Source organism: Echinops telfairi, unplaced genomic scaffold (genome assembly GCF_000313985.2).
Source record: "Echinops telfairi isolate 266 unplaced genomic scaffold, ASM31398v2 ScPeMD7_1;HRSCAF=3_0, whole genome shotgun sequence".
NCBI classification, from domain to species: Eukaryota; Metazoa; Chordata; class Mammalia; order Afrosoricida; family Tenrecidae; genus Echinops; species Echinops telfairi.
Window position 1 is genome coordinate 85,742,820 of NW_022103896.1, and position 21,172 is coordinate 85,763,991.

Consider the following 21,172-nt stretch of genomic DNA (forward strand, 5'->3'; position numbering starts at 1 on the left):
TTTGAGAATGATGAGGGCAATGAATGTACAAATGTGCTTTACACAACTGATGTATGTATGGATTGTGATAAGAGTTGTATGAGCCCCTAATAAATCGATTAAAAAAAACATAGTTTCTGAATCCTTGTATATGACGAATACCTGAAAATGTTTCAAAAACTGTTCTTAATTGTCAGTATTGTGTTATAAGATCCAAACATAATGGGCAGAGAATTCCAGTTGAGAAAAAATGATGACTGCTTGGTTAGTAAGTGGGGCGGGGGGAGAGAGTATTAAAAACATACCATGAGACAATATGCAAACATGTGATTAAAATTGGTGATACTCAATATGAATTTTTACCTTTAGATGTACATACTGAGCAATGAAGAATGGTACTGACTTCAAATATTACACTTTTCTAAGACCAGCTGAAACTTTTCATGACTAATAATATCCTTAATTTTATTTATTACAACACTTAAATCTGCTATCATACGTGCTTTTAAAACTGCAGGATAAATACAGGTTTGATAGTTCACCATCTAATATAAGACTACATTCATAATAATGCATTTCAATCAAATACTTTAAGACACATATCTAGATTGCTGTGGTTTCTGTTCAATGCATACCTGATGACAGGTGAAAATGTCTCAGACTTTGATCTTAGCCAGTTTCATTGACTCTCTGTGGAAGATAGCGAAATTTTGTCCTTCTCATTTTGGCCAATCTGGGAAACAAAAGATAAGAATGGACTATACTCTAAATGGAACCAGTGTGAAAATTATGGATAAGAGGATAAAAGAATTGCAATTTCATAGCACATGCTTACATTCCATTCTCTAGTAAGTCATGCATTAATTTTCATTTGCTCTACGCACAAATAAATGCAGAAAAAGAAAAGTATTACCTAGATAAATGACAAATTGTGATGTTGAGCGACTTCCTACTTCATTCCCAAATTCAACTGATTTATTTTAAAAAATCTAACCTGCCTACTAAGAGAAATTGATGTTAGGATTACTATTTGCAAACCAGCCTGGTCAAAACATCATTACACTTAAAAATGTTAAGGAAGAGACAAGAGCAGTTCTCTGAGTGCTTCTGGAACCTCCACAAAAACGAAGAGTTCTGATGAAAGTATTCATGCTCACAATGCATACACTTGTGCAACTCAGACTTCTTTAAGCGTCACTTTTGTTACCTGCAATAATGCCAATTTGTTTTTCAGAATGCTGCAAGGAGTGCTGACATGTACCAACAATTAGTACATTTACATTTTAAAAATTTGTAAAGAAAGTTAAATATAGCTTTGTGATAAGACGATATTTCAGGAAGAAACCATCATTTACTTTTAGAAACTATTGTTGAAAAATCTTAAACCAGCTTAAAAACAGCATGATCTTTAGTAGACTACAACATGCACAAAACAATCTATTAATAATTATTTTAAAATTCTTCATCTTATAAAAGTAAACAAAAAAAGCGGTCAGAAGGTAGAAAATTCTAGAATAATCTGTTACAGAGATGGATGTCATCTAAAATCTTAAAGATGAGCTATTCGGAAATCATGGTTATAAGAACTTGAGAGATATATAATTTACTACATACCACCTATGTTATAATAAAACTATGTACATATCAAATAGCTAAAAGGATTTTCAAATAACAGGGTAATTAAAGTAACTTCAAGTTCTATATAGAAATAATTTCTCCTGAAATCTAAGCTTCACTTTGATTTTGATGATGCAAAATATTTAATATGTTTTTAAAATACTAATAGTATATTTGAAAGCTGCAATATTCTTGTATTTTAAGAGATAACATAAATTTGGACCAATAAATATATTTTAAAAGTTAAAGTTCCATTCTTCTGTAAAGTACAGGGCAGGCATAAATGGAAGAAGTGAATTATGCACATTCAAGTTGAAAACAATAACATTAACTTTGAAAATATTTACATGCTCAGGTCACATAATAAGTATTGGTTAGGGAAATAATTTTATGCATTATTACTTTAATCATGCAAATAACTAATAACCAGTTTTCATTTTTATATATTCCCTGGAAGTCAATGAACCCAATGTAGATGGCAGCTTTCATCACTGCCATTTTAGAGGCAAGAGGCTCACGGAAGCTGAACAACTTGACAGTACAGCATAGTCTATGAGAAGGAATGTTAGCATACTAACTTGCAAAGGGATAAATTATAGAGGACAGTGACTTTTCTTCAAACATGTTTTTCAGGGATTATTTTCTGAGTTGCCAAATGCATCCCCCAAAGGGAAAAAAATTAAACTATAAAACGTTTCCTCTTCTCAAGATAATTTATAAAAGAGATTTTAAGTAACTCAAATAGTAGTTACAATTAGTATTCCCATCTGTCTTATTTATTTAGCACTGGTTTGTCAGAAATACCACAAGTGAATAGCTTTGACAAACAAATTTATTATCTCAGTTTCAGAGGCTAGAAGTCCAAAATCAGGGTGCTGGTGGTACCAGAAGTTGTCCCCTCTATTTTGGCTTTAGAGGAAGGTCCTTTTATCCTTTCAGCACCTGTAAGTCTGGTATTACTGTATATACTCGTGCATAAGCCGATTTTTTCAGCACATTTTTTCCCCAAATCTTATTGGGGGCTTATCATAATCCATCCATCCATCCATCCATCCATCCATCCATCCATCCATCCATCCATCCATTGTGTCAAACACATTTGTACATTTGTTGCCATCATCATTTTCAAAATATTTTCTACTTGAGCCCTTGGTATCTGCTCATTTCCCCCCTCCCTCTCCACCCCCATCCCTTATAAAACCTTGATAATTTATAAATTATTTTTTCATGTCTTACACTGTCCGATGTCGCACTTCACACACTTGTCTGTTGTCCGTCCCCCAGGGAGTGGGTTATATGTAGATCATTGTGATTGGTTCTCCCTTTCTCCCCCTCCCTCTTCCCCTTACCCTCCTGGTATGGATACTCTCATTACTGGTCTTGAGGAGTTTATCTGTCAAGGATTCCCTGTGTTTCCAGCTCTAATCTGTAGCAGTATACATGCTCTGGTCTAGCCAGATTTGTACGGTAGAATTGGGATCATGATAGTGTGGGAGAGGAAGCATTTAAGAAGTAGAAAGTTGTATGTTTCATCGTTGCTACACTGCACCCTGACTGGCTCATCTCCTCCCCGTGACCCTTCTCTAAGGGGGTATCCAGTTTCATAACATTTATAATGCAGTTTTTGTGGTAAAATTAGGTGCCTTGGCTGATATTCGGGTCAGCTTATACTCGAGTATATACGGTACTTGGAAATGTGCCTTGGCATCAATCTTCCTTTAGGTATAGAAGCGGCTATCAGCCCATGGATACTCTGCACAAAGGATAAGTGCTGTTCCTGCTTCTTCTTTCTCAGGGCTATTAGTTCCACCCCTCTTTTTGCCTCTGTTCCATCTATTGTAAAATAAAAAGGGACTCCGGCCACACTTCAGGGAATCTTCCCTCTCATAGATTAGGGGTGTGAGCTGAGAAAGGGTGTTGCATCTAACCCTAATTCCCTTATATTGGATTAGCTGACCACTTCAGATAATATCATAGGATATCATTACATTATTATATAACTCCAAAATTACATTAATTACATAGCTGCCAAACCACTGAAATTCATGGCCTAGCAAAGTTGGCACGTATTTTGGAGGTTATAATTCAACTTGACAGCCCACCCTTACAAAACCCAAAGCCAAACCCACTGCGATCAAGTTGATTCTGATTCACAGTGACTCTATCAAGGGTTTCCAGGGCTGAGCAAATAGCTTCAACTTCATCCCTTGGAGCAGCTGATGGGTTTGAACTGCTGACCTTTTGGTTATCATTCCAATGCTTACCGGACAGCACCACCAGGTATCTCCCCCAATTCATGCCCTTTTCACATGCAGAACACTTCCACCCATCATATCATGGCAAACGATTTAAATCTACTCCAATTCCAAATTCCATCCCAGGGCAAAATTCCTCTTCATCTGTGGACCTGTGAAATCTAGAATATAAATTATCTGCTTCCCAAGTACAATGGTGGATTAGGCACAAAATAGACATTTCTATTACAAATGGGAGAAATTTGGTAGAAAGCAAGAATAATAGACACCAAGCAAGTGAAAAACCCAACAGAAAATTTTAAGTAGCTCTCGAACCTTGAAGAAAACCCTATTCTCTGTGACCATCTAGACAAGGGCCACATCCTCCAGACTCTGGGTATTGACCATGTTCTCTGGACTCTGGGTTGAAGTCCCTTTACCATGAGTTTCAGCCCCACTTTCCAGGTCCTCTAGCTTCTTTGGCAACTCTACTAGTCCCACCTGATCCTAACCCTATCCCGACCCCACTAGTACGCCCTGCTCTTCTGCTGCTTGCTCCCTTAACTTTGGCCAGTAGACTCAGCTCCATACTCTTGACATTCATGAGCACCAGGCCCACATTCTGGGCATTGGTGAAGATCTGTTTGAAACCCAGGAATCCATTGCCTTACCCTTTGAAGCCCATCAGGCTATGAGTCTACCCTTTGAGACTCCAGAGATTGTGGTCCTACCCTTAGAAAATGAGGCAGCACTGCTTCTTGGGCTCCTTGTTTCTTCAGTCTCCTTTCTAACTGTTGGGTCTCTTAGGCCTGCCTGGCCCACTGCCCTGTTCCAACAAATGAGACAAAGCTCTTTAGCTCTACTGAAGAATAGTGGAAGAACCCTGTTCCATAGTAAGTCTTGGCCTGAAAGCACTCAACTCTCCTGCTCCATGAGTCAGCTCCTGTGCTGTCTTCCTGGTTCTGCTGTCAACATTTCTCTGCTTGCTGACTCTTGCTATCTGTGCCATTTCTGATGTTACAACTCCCCTCACTTTCTTCTGAACCTTCACAAGAAATACTCTGGGTGTCCATAATTCCATCAATGGCAGTCTCTTCAAGAAAATCTAGGTTTTTGGTTTTTTTGGTTAGGCAGTTCTACTAAGAGTGCTTAAAATTCTTCCAGCCTCTACTCATTAGCCATTTCACAACTGTGTCCACATTTCAGGACATGGTTAAAGCTATTCCCAGTTCCAAATTCTGGCCTGCCTCTCTAGTGCTACAACAGAAATAAGACAAGTGGGTGGCTTTAACAAACAGAAGTTTATTATCTCAGAGTTTGGGAGGCTGGAAGTCACCTTGAAGGGAACTTTTCTCTGGGGGGAGGGAAGGTCTTTGAATCTTTTTTCAACATCTGTGAAGTTCCTTAGATCTCCATGTGTCTTGGCATCAGTTTTCTGGGTTCAGAAATTTCTCAGTGTAGGGATCCTGGGTCCAAAGAATGTTCTCTGGCTCTTCTTTCTTTGTGGTAGTCAAGTCTTTTATCTTTTGTAAGGGAAAAGGTAATGCAGTTCACAGGCCAAGGAAACTCCCCTTACTTCATCAGGGCTGTGGCCTAAGTAAGGATGCTGCACCTCACCCTAATCTTGTTACAAAAGAATGGCTGATCACATCAGGGGGCGATTACATCATTACATAACCAGCTGACACCATTACATAACTGCTAAACCATTGAGAATCATGGCTAAGGCAAGTTAACACATATTTTGAGGACATACAATTTAATCCGTAACATCTTATGAGTAGATCATGATTTTTATTAGAACCCCCCTAAAACCAAAGTTGATTAGTAAATAATAAATTTATATATTTTTCCTAATATCTTATTGCACCTCAGATATATTCATAAAATTTTAAAATATGTGTCTTGCTCAGAAATACCTTAGTGATATATATATATATATATATATACTGTTATAAATTTTATTTTATAGCCTGAAATAAAATAATAAAGCCACTCTTTTCATTCATTTTACCACAAAATCTAATTCCAAAGTCACTGTTAATTTCCCTAAATATCTAAATATGACCTAATAATTGTGAGTTTCTATGAGTTGACAAGTATTGTTATTTAGGAAAACAAAGGAAAGTAGGAGCAGTCATAGTTAATTATTATTTGGCTTGACAAGATAAATGAAGAAAATCATATATACCATTTGTATGTATGTTATACTAACTAAAGCTGTGCTTTAATGAACTAAAATGTTAATTAAAACTCTCTTTGGTAGGATTAAGGAAAAACTTTAAAAAAATATCAAGTGTACTATTCTGAAAATTTGTATTTAAAAAAAAAATTCACCAGGGTTTATTTATGATGCTTTTCAAATGACGAAAGTCCTTCTTTTCCTTAAAAAAAAAAAAAAAAAATCACCAACTCACTGCCATCGAGTCAATTCCAACTCATAGAGAAACCTACAAAAGGTTGCCAAGGTTTTGTCAATCTATATAGGAGCAGCCTTTTGTCAATCTATATAGGAGCAGCCTTTTGTCAATCTATATAGGAGCAGCCTTTCTCCTGAGGAATGGCTGGTGTGTTTAAACGGTTTACAATGCCGTCAGACAGATTTGTTTTCTGGCAATCTGTGTTACAGTTGATATTCTTTGACAACATAATTCGAATTCATCAATTTTCCTTCAGTCTCCTTATTCATTGTCCAGCTTTCATATGCATATGAAAAAAGCAAAAAAAGTCAAGACTCACTGCCTTTGATTCCATTTTGACTCAGTGACTCCATAGGTAGCACTGCTTCTTGGGTTATTGAGACATCACGGGAGTAAGAAGCCTCATTTTCCTCCCGCAGAGAGGGCTCATGGTTTCAAACTGCTAACCTGTGGTTAGCAGACCAACGTGTAACCACTACACCACCATAGCCCTAAAAACAATTGAAAATACCATGGATTGGATCAGGCACATCTTTGTTTTCAAAGTGGCACCCTAGCTTTTTAACACTTTTAAGAGATCTGGATCAGCTATGCCTAATCCTACTCATAATTTGATATCCTGATTGTTGCTTTCATGGGTACTGGTTGTGGATCCAAGTAAAATGAAATCCTTGACAACTCGATATTTTCTCTATTTATTATGATGTTGTTTCTTGACCTAGTTGAAAGGATTTTTGTTTTATATTGAGGTGTAATTCATATTGAAAATGTAGGTTTTGATCTTCATTAATAAGTGCTTCATGTCCTCTTGGTTTTCAGTGAGCAGATTTGTGCCATCTGCATATCACAGGTTGTTAATGAACCTTCCCTTAATTCTGACACCATGTGCTTCTCAGATTATTTGTTCAGCATAGACTGAATAAGTGTGGTGAAAGTATACCAGAGGATACTATTTTTGTGCATAAAGCATACACAGCAAGTCGATTCTATCTTATTGTGATCAGACAGGCCGGGGTAGAACTGTAGTCTTTATGGAAACAGATTTCCTCATCTTTCGCCCTCAATTTCAACCCCCTCCCTTTTGGTTATCATGCAAGCGCTTGACCACAATGACATCAGGGCTACTGACAAAGCAAAACAGAACTTTGAATAATGTGAACGAAACTGTTAACCAAATTGCATAATTGAAGACAAATTGCACAGTAAATTTTGAAGTAAGGGCAACTGAACACTTATGAACATTGTTAAAAACAACTTCAATAATCCTGTGATCGTCTGGAAAAATCACTGATTAAAGGAGAATACAATGAGAAAAACAAAACAAAACAAAACAAAAAGCCCCCAAACTGTTGCAACTACTAAAACCCGGGAGGATTAAAAACAGACATTGGTAGCACAGGGCCGAGGGCCATGCCAGGTTTATTTACCCATAAAATAAATGAAGGAAAAAAATCAAACCAAAACACAGCAAGATCTTACCACCAACAAAATGACCCTAGGTCTGCTTACTCAAGTAGGGATAAGGCAAAGTATACACACTCTATATTCAAATCTAAAACAACGGATGCAATTTAGTCAATAGACTAAAAGGCAGTAAGTATTTTTAAATCTTAACAGTTACTTGTAAAGTTTTCAATGATAAAAGAAGTCTAAAATACTTGTTCTGTTTCACAAAAGTCTCTGATTGACCTACATGCTAAGGAATTAATTAGCACTAGTAACTGATAACCCACCCTCTACCCCTCCAATCCTTGATGTGGTAAAACTTTTCAAGTGAAAATGTGGTCAGTGGGTTCAGTGGGCTGCTGAGAAAAGGAAGGCTACCTGTCAGGCTGCAGGGGAAGAGCTAATAGCCTATGCATGGCTTGCCAAAATCCAAGGAAGCACTGAGAATTTACTCTGTACCCAATGAAAATCACAGCACACCCATTCCTCACTTACTGACATGGTTAGGTACCAAGACTAGGTTATTATGTGACAATTGATGCTATGTGAAAACAGAGGATAACCACATTATCCCATCTCCTCACTTGCACTGTGAAAAGTCCTGCAGAGCCCCTTCTAAGGTCAGAGACCACTGCTGCCTCCCCCACGTGGCCTGCTGTTCACAGAGATGGGTCATGGAGTCTCTAGAGCCAAGGTTCTCCTCCTCACCTCTAGGGTCTCCTCCCTCTTAGATCTCACTGTATTTTCATAATGGGTGGTCCTAGCTTATCCAATCAAAGACCCCAAAACACAATTGATGGTTTTGTCAGGGGCAGAGAGCTCACCGTATACAAGTGAGTCTGGGTGCTATAAGGGGGTACATATTGTCTGCTGGGTCCTCGGATAGGCAGGCCCCTTGCCAGAGCAACTCCTGGCTCTCATTTGGCAGCTCTGTTCCCTTCTGTCCCTAAGTCCCCGTAAGATCTGATAATCCAGAGCTTCCTCAAAAAACAAAACAAAAAAACAGAGCTTCCTCCAACAGCCAGGACCAACCTCTGTCCTTGACTTTAAACTAGATGGCTACTCACCCACTGACTCCACCCCTAACAAGGTCCTCTGCCTCCCTTGTGTCTACCCTGGAGGGAGCACAGATGCAGCATAAGAGGATGCATAGGTGCTGGTCAGTGGACATGAGGTCCGTTGGGTCCCCAAGTGTTTTGTCTCAGGGCTCCTTCTGAGCATGGTCTGGACCAATCCTGCTGACCCTTGGAGCTAGAAGCTGGGGCCAGACCCTGGGCTCCTGTTTCCTTCCCAAGAGTGACTTACTTTCAGGACACTGGCTGGCTACCACTGGTATTTTCAACTTATTTTGACCAGGTCATTACAGTGTAGTTCTAAGAGCAATTCTTTTGAAATTTATTATTAAAAAATTAGCCTTGAAATGTTTAAAAATGTCTTATAATCAATGTATAATATAAAGAATAAAGGAAAATAGCAGAGCCATTTGTTTTTAAGAAACCAATTAGTTTCCAAAGTAACAAATTCTAACATTAATTCTTACAGTCAGTTAGCCTTTTTGGCTACCTTGAACCTAGATATGGCTAGTTAGGCCAATGTTCTAGAGTTTCCAGGGAGAGAATGAATAGACAAGCTGATGAAGACAGAACATTAAAGAAAATTTAATCTTTCATGAAAAATATTTTCCTCAGATAATTAATTTCATGGAGCAAAAAATGTGAAGTCAATTTATTTCTTTTTTAGTGAACTTAGACGTTAGAATACCATATACTCACTACACAAGGTAATTTCATATTCCACACACACTAAAAAAACTGGTGAGTGGTCCACTAGGACGTTTTATTGTTTTCATACAAGGTCATTACACTAGGAAATGAGAGAGCGGCCGTAGGAAAGTGTGCTGCCTGAGAGAACACTGCAACTCTGCCTGAATATAAAGACCGGTTTCCTGACCAAAGCTTTAACGACTTCTAGAGGCTAGTATTATTATTTTGTATACAGTATTTCCAATATCCTGGTGCTCTGGCTAGAATTAAAAAGTATAATCACAGGTCAGCTCAATCTGAAAATCACATATATCCTACACTTTGATAAGCTCCTTATATTAACACTAACCACTTAAATTTCTGGTTTTAAGGGGAGTGGGTACAAATAAGAAAAGTGTTTGACATCAGTGAAACACTGAAAACGTCCCAATGAAGGACCCTAACCTTTGGAGGATAGCACTGTGGTTAGCCGCCTACGGCCTGAAACAGTCAAAAAGAGAGGGTAACTCTGGTGTCATGCTTAGACTCTCTAGTACTCCAAAATGAATCTGTCCATACACTCAGAAGGAAAGGTAGAAATTAAGTATATATGTCAACAGAAGTGATAATGAAAGAAAGCTATAAAAGTCCATGCAGGGAATTAGTTTTAAGCCATCTTTAAAAAGCACACTGTAAATCTGAGCATGTACTGTGACATGCTCCTAAGTCTGTTTGCTGATTCTTGATCCACTCACTGCCATGGGGGCAATTCTGACACAGAAGACCCCATATAGGGTTTTTGAAGCGGCAAATCTTTATGTGAGCAAATAGCTTCATCTTTCTCCTGCAGAGCAGGTAGGTTTGAACCACTGACCTTGCTATTAGCAGTCAAATGTTCACCTGATAGCACTAAATAGTATACTGAAAATAGAATCCACATCCAGTTAAGGTTGCTTGTGTGCTATCAATTTATCCTCCCTAAGTTATGCCTGTGTGGTTGTCCAGGATAAAATTACTCTGGAAGCAATCAGTTCTTTATCCAACTACACCAAACTCATGGCCACTGGAGGTAGTGGATTCCAACCTATAGCAATCCTCGGGTATATCTTTATGGGAGCAGAGAGCCTCTTCTTTCTCACAGGGAGCTGGCTGGTGAGTTTGAACTGCTGACATTAAGGTTAGCAGTCCAACACTTATTACTCGACACCACCACCACAAATGAAAATAGGATTTCTAAGTTAAAGTGTCAAGTCAGGGATGCTGTTCCCGCTTCACCTCACCAAGGTCCCCTGTGCATTTGCCTAGACAACACAATCAGAAGAGATTTGATACTTATATGCTTTCATTGATTCTACTTGAGGGAGAATAAACTTCACAACATGACCACTGGAGCCTTCCGTCTCTAAATGTGAACAGGAAAACGCTCCTTGAAGTGATGTGCCTGGCCTGTCTCCTTGTAGTCTAGAGATAAGAGATGGGAATGTCTGATTCAGGGGTCACCTAAGGCCCCTGAAATCATTAATACCAGCTAACATCACATACCTCACCAAAGAGACGCAGTTCCGGACATCACAATAAGGGATGAGTTAATTAAATGTTTGACCCACATGCCTTGAGAGAAGCTGTTAATAAATATTCAGATGGTCCTACGCTCTTGCTAGATCATAGGTTCCCAAATGTATTTGGTCTACCTTTCACTTTTCAGAAAAAAAATTGACTGTCACTCTGACAATTAAAAACTTTTGTTCAACTGTCCACAATCCAGGATGAAATGCTTTTGCGGTCCCTTCGGAACACTCCAGCGTCCCCCTCAGGGGGTAGTATCACCCACTTTGGGAAACACTGCTCTAGAACATAAAGTCCATCTCTGGGGAGATTACATTTCACTGGCATTCTTCCAGCATCTTAGAGTGAGTGCCCGGGCACAGAGGGGCTCTGTGAACAACCACTTGTTGGATTTTCACTTTAAAGGAACTGTAGTCCCTTCAAAGTAATGTCATGAATCAAAACAACAAGTACAAGTGTTTCAGGGTTCCTGAAATCCCGAGCTTTTAACAAAACAAGCTTGAAGACAAGCCCTAAGAACTAAATTGTTAGTTTGTCTAGTTGGAGAGAGGAAATCCAGAGGGTCAGGGAGCATGCAGCACACCATCTGTTTCTGTGTCTCAGGGAAGGAGACGCATCACATGCCCCGTGGGCCCAGAAGCTAGGGGCACTCGGGGATTGCTACTGAGGATCCTGCAGGTGACATGGCATGCATCAGCAAGTGGGTGCCTCTGGGTTGGCCTAATGTTTAGAACATTTCGGTTTTCAAATATTCTATCCCATAGCTGTGTTGGCTAGTACTGATTTATTATTTAGAAATAAATTGATGATGGTCCATGAAAAAAGGAATGGAAAAAGATTGAGTGTCTTAAAATGGAAGTTCTTATCCTGAATATGTTACCATTTAAGGATAGCAATGGAAATCAAGAGAAAAATTCTGAATGATTACAGACACAGAAGAATCAAAAAGTTTCAAAAATCTGTATAAATGTAGTTTGGTTAAATAAAAGTAATTTATTATTTTTCTTTTTCTAGGTGCTAAAAAAAAGAGACTTAAAAGTGGCAAAGAAATAGAAAAAGACCAGTAAACCATACCTTCAAAAAGCCATGAACTTTGAGAAAAACTATAATATACAAGTGACTAAAAATGCATGCTAACTTGATTTTAATGCTTAAACACTATCAACTATTATATGCTTATTAGAAAATTAATGTACAGTGATACCTCAGATGTTGAACAGTTCCAAAGTCAAGTTTTCCACTACTCAAACAGCAAAGTTAAAAAAAACTGCTTGATTTTCCTAACTTTGCTCAACAGCTGCCCTGAAACTCTGACTTGAAAAACCCTACAGCAGCCGTCACATCTGGCTGTGGATGCTGCACTCCCTCAACAACAGGCAGTGTCTGGGTTACTATGCTGCAACACTCATCTCTGTACTTTTTGGGTGCTTTTTTGGCGTAAAACATCGTAACCATGGGTCCAAAGAAAGTGCTAGTGGTGGTAAAGCGAAGAGGAAAACTGAGAGAGCCAAGAGAGAAATTACATCGAGAAATCACTGCACAATGTGAGCCAAGTCGCCGCGTGTCTGATTTGGCAACTGAACACAACATGGCTAAGTTGATATTATCAACGTTTTCGGGGGAAAAAAATTAATGAGGCTAATGTAGCGACAAGTATGAAATCATTAACTATGAAACAAAGAACCTAGACCATTGAAGAGGTTGGAGAATTACTGTTCATTTGGATAAATCAGAAACAACTCGATGGCGATGATTTATCAGGCAGTGATATGCGAGATAGCTAAAAGCCTCCACAGTGATTTAAATCCCTGGAAAAATGAATTTATAAGTAATTTTTAGGCCGCAGAACCAATTACTTGGTTTTCTACTATTTCCTATGGGAAAAATATGTTTAGTTCTCAAACTTCTGTGTTCGAACATGAATTTGGAACAAATTGAGTTAGACATCCGAGGTATCACTGTACTTTTTATTTGATTGTAAAATCCTTTTGATGCACTTGGGGAAGCTCTGTCTGGTTTTCTGTCTGTCTGCCAACCTTGCCCTGGTCCTTGCAGCCACCTGTGCTCTTGGCCTTCCTCCAACTCTGTGCCGGACTCTGGCAGGTGGACTTTGACCTTAACTACTTGATAACCTGTCTGGCTTTGAGATTCTAAGGGGCAAGAGGGCACCATCTACTTTGTTGTTGCACTCTTAGGGCTTAGGACCCTGCTGATAAGATTTACCTGGTGCTGTGTTTGTGCCTGAATTTCTAAGTATCCCTAATCTTAGATTCTGTGCCACAGAGCTTTGGTGGTTGAGATAGCTACATGCCTGTGCAATGTCCTTTTCCAATAATGCTACCAAACTGCTGCTATCCTCCCAAGGGCCTTGCTCCAGCATATGCCTCATCCCAGGGTGAGTAGATCTTGACTTCTCCCATACCCCTGCTCTACAGATGGTTAGACACATCCTCGAAGACACAACCAAAAGATAGGGATAGCATGAAATATTCTGTCGCTTTGATCAAGATTTGGAGAAGGGGGAGCTTAAGAGATCATCTCGGAACTATTCGTGGAACATGACAAATAGACATTTTATAACAGCTAAACATGTGTGTGCAGATTAAGACTGCCTTTTGTCATTGCCCTAGCCTTTCCATTATGCCATGACCATTAATGAAGTCCTGCTGAACATCGTACATATTTATTGATCCCCAAATATTAAGTGGCATGCTTATTATGTGGCATGCTTTTCAAAGTCTTTAAGAGCATATCTTAGTTCATGTAGAAACTAGAATAACTTACTTTGAAAGGCATGCCATATAATGATAAAAGCCACCTACCTGCTCCAAACTCTAGCAAGGCACCCTTATTAATAGAGTATTAATGAAGCATTCTGGGTGCCAAAAATGGCCAAGGCAGCACCAAGAGGCAACCTAAAAAGAAAAAAAGAGTTAGTTTTAAATTCCGAAAGTCAAACATAATCTGGTTAATGGCATAGGAACCCAAATGGGTTTTATTCATGATTTTTGCATTTATTGAAAGAAAAAAAACTTTCCCAAATCCTGTTTGAAACAAAATGTAAAACAAACAAAAATATTTCCAGTGCATTAAAAAAATGAAAAGTAAGCCAATCAAGACTTTTAGATTTGTATATTTCCCCCAGGAACATAATCCATCCATTTTAATTGGTACATTATCCCAACTTTATCTCAACATTACTCCAACTTTACTGACATTTCTCAAATTTGTTGCTAATTTCCTTTATTTATAATCTGAACACTTTCATTATTTTTTCTGTAACACAGTTCTTGAGTAAAATAAACTTCTTGAGGAGGTATTTATCTTGTTTAAACATCTCACAGAGAAATCCTACTCCAATTATTGTTTTTCATCAGTCAGAGGCCAGACTATCTGTTCATAGGGAAGGCTGCAAATGAGAGAATCCAAAAGCAAATGCAGAAGGAGATAGGGCATATTTCTCAGCTCCCAGTTCGTTTTTTTCTTTTCTGGTGGTGTGATAATTATTTGTTTTAAACTGAATTCCCAGCATCAAGTCTATCTTCACAGCAAAGAAAAGACAAAACAAAATGTATTTGAACTTTTCAAATATTATGGAGTGTCCTCAGGCTACAAGTGCGAGGACAATGAAGTCCTACTCACAATGATATTAATCAAGAGAGGTTACCCGAGGCTCACCACTCAGTTCTGCATCATTACTATTCTAGTGTGATTTAGTAAAATAAGGGGCTTCAAAATTTCATGGAAAAAAAATTGAATAAAAAGATAATAGAATTTTCCCATGAATTTTGTGAAGCCTCCTTGTATTACTGACACCTAGAACTTAGAGAACCGATTTTAAATACTGAGGATAGATAGATTGCGTAATCCTTATTCTCTCCAGGAGCATACTGGGTAGTTGTGACTTTGCAAAATAGGCTTTATGTCAGGTTAAGCAACATAACTGCTTAAAAGGGTGGCAATTAGAATTTATGTCAACTTGAAGTGTGTGAAGTTTATGGATGGTGCCCAACCTATCAGTCATGTCACAGCCTGATGGTAATTCCTTGGGGGTGTGGCCTGTTTTATGAGACACAATGAGAAATTCTCCCTCTGCTCCATCGCCCTCCCTCTTTACTGGACTCTCTATGTGGACCACTGACCTGAAGAGCTGTAGGCACCCTGCCATGTTTCCACTGACCTTGGATCCACACGACTCTGCACCCACTGGCCTGTGATTCTCCTGCATTCCACTTCACTTTTCTGCATCATCAACCTTCCGCTACGTGAATCTGAAGAGGGCCCTGAATTTGAAGGGAGCACTGACTAGCTTCAGACCCATGGAGTTGAGCTGCACTGAGCTGGGATACCTTCTTGATATAAAATTACACGGACCACAATGATGGACACAGAACCTCACCCCTCCCTCCACCCCCACCCCCACAACAGGGGGACAAAAGACAAAACTGTGGGGTAAGGGAGATGGCGGTCAGTGTAAGACATGAAACTAAAAATAATTTCTAATTTATTAAGGGATCACGAGGGGGGCGGTGGGAGAGAAAAAAGAGAAGCTGAAACTATGCTCAAATAGAAAGTAAATATTGAGAAAATGATATAATATTTTGCAATATATGTACAATCTGCTTGATACAATTTATGTATGGATTATGATAAGAGCTGTAAGAGCCTCCAATAAAATGATCTTTTAAAATAAATATAGAAGCAACTGCTTTATAAAACAAAAACAAAAAAATTACTTCCTGATATAAATTCTTCCTTTTACATGAGTGTCATTGGTTTTGTTTTTCTATACAACCCAGCCTAACAGTGTGTAAAACATGTCATAAGACATGTCAAAATAATAATTCTATGGTATAGTCTAGACTAGCAACACACACACACTGCACGTGCACGCACACTCATCAAGGTGATTTTGATTCATAGCGAGCCTATACAGGTTTCTGAGGCTTTACATTTTTATGGGAGTGGTTAGCTTCATCTTTCTCCCATGGAGCAGCTGGTAGGTTTGAACTGCTGACCCCACTGTGCACCAGAGCTCCTAGACTACTACCACAGGTGGCCAAAAAAGGAAAATAATGTAATGCTATGGATTTCTAGCAGCTTCTACCTTAAAAATACCCTTAAGAGGTAAAAAACAACAAAAAAAACCCCCAAACAACAAACAAACGAAAACAAACAACAAACAGAGGAGACCAATGTATGAGCAAAGATTCAGAGGTTAGACTACAGGTGGTATAGACACTGGCTATAGTGCGGTGTGGTAAAATTTGTAGACATTTTAAGAGCCCTGATGGTGGAATGGATTTTTTGTTGGGCTGCTAACCAAGAGGCTAGCTGTTTGAAATCATCAAATGCTCTCCAGGGGAAAGAAGAGATTTTCTACTCTCCTCAAGAGTTAGCACCCGAAACCCACAGGGACAGATGTACCCTGTCTTATACAGTTGTCCCTCATAAGTCAGAATTAACTCGGTGGCAGAGTTTTTTTTAGTATAAGGATTCAGAGTAGAAAGAACTCTGAAAGCCATATAGCTAAGATATATTGTACTCTGTGCACTGGTGTCAAGAATGTATCAAAAGCCCTGGAGAGAGTACCTGGAGAGAGTAGGGCAGAAGGATAGGGGTGGACTAGAATGACCAGGGTAGAGGAGAAGAGATTAAGGAGGGAAGGCAGAGAGGCTAGGGAGTGCTTAGACTACTGAGTTACAGAAGTGCTGGAGTAATACAAAGCAGAACTGAAATCAGAAAATCTAGTACCAGAGGAGCTTAAGCAGCAGGAGAGAGTCATAAGGCACACTGTATTATGCTGTTGCTAGTTGCCTTTGAGCGGCCCCACCCACAAAGTGACGAAATGCGGGTTGCTCTGGTGTCATCCCTGGATGAGTTGCAGACCTCACTATTGTGACCCATAGGGGCTTCAATGGCTGAGTTTAGGACGCAGTTTGCCAGGTTTTTCTTCCTAGTCCATCTTAATTTGGAAACACGGCTAAAACCTGTTCAACGGCACAGTAACACGCAGGTCCTCACTGTCTGATGGGTTGCCCATGAGGTATGTTGGCTAAAAACTGACCTGTGTTCCATGCAAAGGAAGAAGGAATCCCACCTCGGATCAACACTGCTCCTTACTCTCTCATCAGCAGATTTCAACTAACGTACTGGGTCAGTTCATGCTGGAGCCTAACGGCCACTTCTACAAGATCAAACCCTGTAACTTAAAGGACGAACGGGAAAAGGGATAGCCCTTCAAAGAGAAGGAAGAAATGGGAGGGGGAACCCACAAAAAGATAAAGCTGCTGAGAACTAGAGTCACCCCACAATTCTTGCACAGAGCTCATACGCACCATTTAAGCATGAAAACACCAAACATTAACAAGAATGCGGGCAGTGCGGTGGGGTGGGAGGGGTAAGAGTATAGGAGGAGGGAAGTACCATCTGAATGAGTACACGTAGTAGATTAAAAAAAATTACAGCAAGAGGATACTTTCTTTCAAAGAGATTTTCACCTGAAAAGAAAAAAAGTACATAGTGTAGTACGTACCAAAAAGGGAGAAAGATGAAGCTTTGAATGAGGGGTTGGGGTGAAACGGAAGCATTCTTAAGGAGAAGGCAGAATGGATCCCAGGGAGAAGTTTTCATCTTGGGTAAGAAAAGCATTTTCTTTACTGACCTAAACGAGATTTATGTTCATTCTTTCTTTTCTTTTCTAGATGAGAAGAGGTATGAAATATAGTCTGTTCAATTTGGCCCAGGCTGAAGGGCTGTCTTTTAGCTAAGGTGAAGAAGGAGCATGGAGCTTGGCCTGGGACAGCAGGAAGTTTGGAATAGCCACTGTGAAGAAGTAGAAAAGGGTGTTTTTCAGGGAATCCAGGACGGATGACCCCTCAGGACCAGTGCTGAGAGTGGCGACACCGGGAGGGTGGGGTAGAAAGGGGGAACCGATTACAAGGATCTACATATAACCTCCTCCCTGGGGGATGGACAACAGACAAGTGGGTGAAGGGAGATGTCGGACAGTGTAAGATATGACAAAATATTAATAATTTATAAATTATCAAGGGTTCATGAGGGAGGGAGGAGTGGGGAGAGTGGGGAAAAATGAGGAGCTAATATGAAGGGCTCAAGTAAAAAGCAATGTTTTGAGAATGATGATGGCAACAAATGTACAAATGTGCTTGACACAATGGATGGATGTATGGATTGTGATAAGAATTGTACAAGCCCCCAATAAAATGACTTTTAAAAAAAGGGGTGTTTTTGATTGCACAAAATCTTAAAAAGCAGCACAATTAGCCATGAAGAATGACATCTCTTTAATTACTACTGGTGGAAATTTCTTTTCTGTAATGTTGTGGAAATATATGATTACAGCTTTAAAAAAGACCATGTACATTAACCCAATAATTCTATTTCTAAAAATTTAAGCCACTCCCCCTCCCCACCCCAACCGAAAGTATAAGCTTAAAAATGTCCAAGGTATATGTACAAGGGGACTTCAAAAAGTTTGTGGAAAACAATTAAAATATAAGAGAATTTGCCCACACATTTTGTGAAGACCACTTGAAATTTAAGAATAAATATACACAGTGTGGTGAAATCGAAGTGACATGAAGTGGAAGTAGAATTAATTACTTGCTGTTCTTCTATCCATTTCTCTAAAACTTCTACTGGATGACCGTGTGTAACCCTACAAATAAGGTATATAGAAGATGCCAATTTAAGGGTTAGTCAGTTTTGCCATTCCTCTGGGTATACGAGAGCCATCTCAGAAGCACAAACAGTGGAGATTCCTGTGGCCTTCATGAGAGAAATGCCAAAGAAGAGCAAATGCAAGATCTCTGCCTGACATGGCGGAAGCAGCAGAGGAACCATTCTGAGACAGAGCAGAGGAGCCATGACACTGAGACCATGGGCAGTGAGGCAGAGTGGCAAGAGGGCTTGTTGGCTCACAGAGGTATGATTGAGAGGCTGAGGACCACAGAGGGAATTGGCTGCTGGTTGATACGAGGTGCCGCTGTGGGTCCCAGGCTATAGATCCTTAATGTTTGTTATTCCTGGTTTTTGGTAACCTGTTTGCTTTCCTAAAAATTCCCTATAATCGTGAATATTGCCTCTCAGTTGTATGTGTCCATTGCAAAGGACCATCAAACCAAGCAAAGATTAGAATGCTGTGGAAGGAACAGGTGGTGTCAGGATAAGGTTAAAAAAAAAAAGATGGAGGGTGGAGGCATGTCTGACCTCTGCCTTGTGACACCTTTCCCCAGCTGAAGCTAAGGGGAGGTCAGATGTGGTCTCCAAGCCATTTTCTCAGTAGTCTAATAAAAGGGGATAAAATATGGTATGTGTATATGTTAGAATACTATATAGCAATGAAAAACAATGAAATACATTTGAAGAAGAATAAATCATATAAAAATACTGGTGTCATATTTTCAAAAACTATCATACAGGTAGATGTCCACATTGAATCCAATTTTATTCACTTGACCTTAGCCAAAAGGCTGAGATGCGATTGATTCCAATGTTCCAAAGCACACACTTGACTAGCCCCCAATAGTACCCTTAAATGTGCCTAAGTAAGTTATAAATAAAAAGTTAGAAGAATATAGGCTTTATACTTTTCTGCATTTTACAAATGTCCTTTATAATTAACATTTTTTATTTTACCAAAAAGTGGTCTATTTTTTCTTGAGAAAAACTTGAAATTAACAAGGAAAAGAAATACATCTTAATCTGAATTAACTATGATATATAAAATCAAAACCAAACCAAAGCTTTTTTGTGAGTTGATAAACTAAAATTCTTCTGGCTTTATAAGGGCAATGACTCAATGACTAAACTCCCCTCAAAAGGGAGGGGAGAAGGAATGAGTTTAGGTTGAAGAGTTGGATTCAGTCCTTGGGAGGGCAGGTTTAATGTCACATTCTCCGCTGTCTTACTCAGAGGAAGCCAGCGTGGTTCTCCTGCTGCTTCATGGTCTGTCACTTCACATTCCATGATTTCAGGTTCCAGGAACAGTGCAACTAAAACAGAGGTCTATAAATCATAATCAGTTCTGGGATTAGTTCTGTTCATCAAATAACAGAAGTACCACTGAAGCTTTTAAAATGACCTTCTGTGCAGCCCTCTACATCGTATTCTTTAATAGTAGCCTTGAACAAAATGCCCTGCTGATTGGCTTGAAGTAACAATGAAGTCAAGATAACGGAAAAAGAAGTTTTTTCCAGGTAGAAGAAGTCAGAATCTATGACAGTCCTTGGGTACCTTCAGGCAATTTATAATGTTTGCAGTAAAGAGCAAGGGAGACAGAATATTTGTGGGACTGGAAGCAGGTAGAGGAACCAATTATTGTGATATTTATAAACAACTAAAGAAAGGTTCCTATACAATTTTCTCCTTCCGCTTTCATCCCTGGCTGCAAGTTTAGATTATTCAGAAAACAACCCATCTCTGTGTCTTTGTTGCTGAGAGAATTCTAGGAATGATTTTCCTTTGAATTTTTATTTAAATTCATAAGAGAAAAGTCCACTTAGGACTCTGCATTGTTTGCTGACAGGTAATTAACAAATGGAGATTCAACCCCGCAGGGTTTTCTTTGTGGAAGGCTTGAAGGGAGACTCCAAGGGCAGGTCGGGCCCCTTCGCCACAGCACACACAGCCCTCGCTTGCTCCACGTCTGGACCATATTCCCTGCCTTGATATAACAGTTCAGGTGAAGAGTAGCCTAGTGGACCAAAACAAGGACTTAGTTTTGAGATGGTGAACTGCTTGAAATCCTTATTAACCTTTACCATCAGTGTAATTTGGAGCAATTTATTTAATTAAAAAAATCATTTTATTGGGGGTTCATACAGCTCATCATATACACACATGCATCCATTGTGTCAAGCACATTTGTACATTTGTTGCCATCATCATTTTCATAACATTTTCTTTCTACTTGAGCCCTTGGTATCAGCTCATTTTTCCCCCTCTCTCCCCTCCCTTCCAAATCCTTGATACTTTATACATTATTATTTTTCCATGTCTTACACTGACCCATGACTCCCTTCACCCACTTTTCTGTTGCCCATCCCCCAGGGAGGGGGTTATATGTACATCATTGTGGTCGGCTCCCCCTTTCTCCCACCACCTTCCCCTGACCCTCCTGGCATCTCTACCCTCATTATTGGTG

General features: G+C 39.3%; 1 protein-coding gene and 1 pseudogene across 2 annotated transcripts in view; both read right to left on the minus strand.

The window, feature by feature from the left end:
* PLAG1 (PLAG1 zinc finger) overlaps nt 1-21,172 on the minus strand; it is a 54,035-nt gene that overhangs the window by 7,658 nt on the left and 25,205 nt on the right. For both annotated transcript variants that reach the window (XM_004697566.2, XM_004697565.2), the window contains exon 2: nt 615-712. The gene's annotated coding sequence lies outside the window, so the exon portion shown is untranslated. The remainder of the gene's footprint in view (nt 1-614; nt 713-21,172) is intronic.
* LOC101645574 overlaps nt 13,856-21,172 on the minus strand; it is a 32,619-nt pseudogene continuing 25,302 nt past the window's right edge.